The sequence below is a fragment of the Octopus bimaculoides genome, chromosome 13 (genome assembly GCF_046866305.1).
Source record: "Octopus bimaculoides isolate indiv1 chromosome 13, ASM4686630v1, whole genome shotgun sequence".
Lineage (NCBI taxonomy): Eukaryota > Metazoa > Mollusca > Cephalopoda > Octopoda > Octopodidae > Octopus > Octopus bimaculoides.
The window spans coordinates 48,886,656-48,890,336 of NC_142940.1; the positions used below are offsets into that span (position 1 = coordinate 48,886,656).

A 3,681-nucleotide genomic window follows, 5' to 3' on the forward strand; every position below is an offset into this window, starting at 1 on the left:
AGGCGAATGGAAAGTGAATGGAATGTGTGGAATGTGGATGGAATGTGCGGGATGCGAATGGAATGTGCATGGAATGTGCATGGAATGTGCATGGAATGTGCATGGAATGTGAGGAATTCGCTGCCATCACCACCAGTCGGATAATCGTCGCCATCAACGTCGCGTTCACCGCCAGTGCTTTTTGCTTCGTTGACTTCGTCGTCTCCGTCGCCGTCATCAACGCTGTCACCGTCGTGGTCGTACTCGTCACCGTCGTCCTCTTCGTCGTTGTCGTCCTCTTCGTCGTTGTCGTCCTCTTCGTCGTTGTCGTCCTCTTCGTCGTTGTCGTCGTCGTCATCGCCGACGCCGTCGTCATTGTAGTTGTTGTCTCATCTTCATCGTACTTGCTCTGAAAAGCTCATGATATTCACGCTCATGTTACCTCTCAACACACACGCACCACTAGGACACCAGCCTGCGGTTATATAACAACACCACACTAAGACAAAATTTATCAGATTAATAATTATAGAAACGAGAAAAAAAGCATTTGTAAATTTCGATGGATTTTAATGAAAATATTACATTTTCCTTCATCTTTATTATTTTATTTTTTGAACCATTGCAGACAGTTCGTGAGTTTTGCTATATTAGTTTTCTACGTCATGTCGAGCATATATTCTGGCATCACATTTTCCAAAGACGCTTAATGCTAACTTCTTGAGAATTCTTGTTATTCTCCAATCACCATGGAATTTACAACAGATTCTGGACTACGGATATTCCAACGAATAAGAAAAAAAAAAAAACAAAGACTGAAAATTGAGAAACAGAATTAAAATTAACTTTGAATTAAGAGAAAGAATTTATATAAACAAAGAAAATATTTATGAATTAAAGATGAATTTAACGAGGAAAAATATTTTTAAATATCTTAAATATCGCATACAGATCGTGAGTGTTAATGTGTTAGTTACCTGCTTCATGGGGTATAAATATTCTGTCATCAGAATTATCAAATGATTGCATAAGAGCAATTCTCCAATCTTCCAAGAAAGTTAATACTGTTTTTGCTCTGTAATTGTTCCAATGGCAAACCTGAAATCGAACAGAGAAAACGACAGAAAATACGAAGAAAAAAGCCACGAAGTATGACTGAATGTTACAGGTAAATGCACGTATGTATGTATGTATGTATGTATGTATGTATGTATGTATGTATGTATGTATGTATGTATGTATGAGCGGGCGTGTGAGTATGCGTTGTCTGTGTACGTGCGTGCGAGTCAAATCATTAGTGAAGTCTCATGAGTGTTACTGATAACATAGAATGCGGTACAACCCGTTACATCGTTGCGTCATAGGCAGCTAAACCGGCACTCCCACCAGGCTAGCCTGCTGAGAAGGGTTGCGTGAAACCCAGCAGGATTAAAAGCCAGACTTGTGAGGAGTGATATACCCTGTCTAGGTTCAAGGACTGTCTAGCAATAATAGCACGGTCACTCAGAAATTCCGAGCTAGTGTCCGGTAGGCTGGAAACCACTGGGAGTGAGACACCTCTCCGCTTTTGCTAAATCCTGTCTCTTAGTAAAGGTCACTCTGATACACAAACAGATATGCAAAGAATGGCGTTGAGCATTTTGGGGATCTTCTGCTTGCGCTTGAGACCATAGTATTCTCACGTTACTTAGCCTGCGACCCACGTTGGCACTGGATATCTCGCCTCACCTTGACCCTAGATCATGTCATGACATCTATGAGGTGTCGTACAATCAGGTCTATGACGTGTCGTACAACCTTTATTTTACTCAAAATTTTGCAGAGACGTTGCTGCCATTTATTTGTATGAGCATTGCTGCCTAAATGCACAATGTTCTTAATTGTGAGCGATGGTCTTCCTTTGTCACGAGATAATCACCATCATATATATATATATATATATATATATATATATATATATATATATATATATATATATATATATATATATATATACATATACATATATATATATATATATATACATATATATATATATATGCATGTATACACATGTATACACATACATACATACATACATACATGCATGCATACATTATACACAAACATATATAATGAATATATCTATATTTCAATTGACAGAATATTTTTAAGCACCACTGATGTGGCTTTCCAGTCCTTTTGCACAGGTGTGGTAACAATTGTTGCTTTTACAGCGGGTCTTCAAAGAGCTTGTCACCCATGCTGGCTAGTGCTCTCCTTGCATCATAGAACTTTTCATTCAGCGTGTTTGCCTCTATCAGCAACCTCCAGCCATTGAATGCAAAATATAATAGAGATATTGATTATCAAGCGTTTCACGTGCCTGAATATTTTTAAAGTGAGGAAATGCCTGTCACAGGGACAGAACCTCACTCTAAGCCATGAATGAATTAGTCCACAACATTGAACACAAATAGTGTAGCAGATGTGACATCACAGTGCTTTAGAAATATCTCGATTTTTACAAGTTGTCAGATTTTTCGTCTACAAATTTTGTAAGGAGCTAAAGACTGAAGATGGAAACATATCACCAGTATCAAAGCATACAAAGTATTCTAAATGCTCTGAAATCTTCAGAACATCTGAATTTATCCAGCACGTTCAACAGACCATTGATTACAATCCCAGAAAGTCCATGAGGTCAATTGCAAAAGATCTCCATGTGTCAGAACGAACAGTCAGAAATGTAGTCCACGAAGACATTAGATATAAGTCTTATATAATGAGAAACGGTCAATTTGTCCGAAAAAGTGAAAGAAAATCACTACATCAGATCTAAAAGGCTCTTAAACAAAGTGAAAAATCCAGTAGAAGATTTAATTTGGTTTTCTAAAACGAAAAAAACTTCGAGCAAAATCAAAAAGTCAACAGAAGAAATAACAGACGGTTATATGCAGACCCTTCTGAAGTTCCAAGTGTTATGCATATAAAATTTTCTACAACTGTCATGGTTTTAGGGGTTATCAACAATGAAAGACATGTGATGTCTCCTTACTTCTTTCCACAATGTCTTAGAGTTAACTCTGCCACCTACATTGAGGACCTGGAAATAATTGTTAAGCCCTGGATAGACAGTGTCTGCAATGGAGGGCCATGTGTGTTTCAGTAAGGCTCTGCACTATCCCACATGGCTCTAGCAACACAGGAATGGTTGGCTGAAAATTTTCATGATCATATAACCCTTAACATTTAGCCTCCAAATTCCCTTGATCTCAAACCATTGGACTATTACATGTGGAGCGTTATTGAGAGAGAGGGTGTTTATATATATATATATATATATATATATATATATATACGTACAATGCTTATACAGATATACGTGTCATGTTCTTATGTCGGAGTGATGTGAACCATACGGATAATCCAGATGACCCAAGACTTATGCAGTGTATTTCTTTAAAGTGAAGAAAATTTGCGTTCCGTCAACCAGTCTCTCGTCCTTGAACGTCTTGAATCCAGTGGCGAAAAACATCAAGCTAACAAGGGATGCAAGTGATGTGATGCCGTTTTTGTGTATACGGAAACATCAAAGATTCTTTCTCAGAGTCCTGCCGGATCCATAACATGCCGGTTAGCTCATAGTCAGAGTCCTGCCGGATCCATAACATGCCGGTTAGCTCATAGGTAGGACACTGACTGGTACTATTACTCCGAATC

General features: G+C 38.3%; 1 long non-coding RNA gene across 1 annotated transcript; it reads right to left on the reverse strand.

Moving 5' to 3' along the window:
* Positions 1–528: 528 nt before the first annotated feature.
* Positions 529–1,913, reverse strand: LOC106869550 (uncharacterized). The gene is made up of 2 exons (XR_001409410.3): positions 957–1,913; positions 529–794 (listed from the first exon to the last, which is right to left on the reverse strand). It is a non-coding gene; the product is annotated as an uncharacterized LOC106869550 (long non-coding RNA).
* Positions 1,914–3,681: the final 1,768 nt, after the last annotated feature.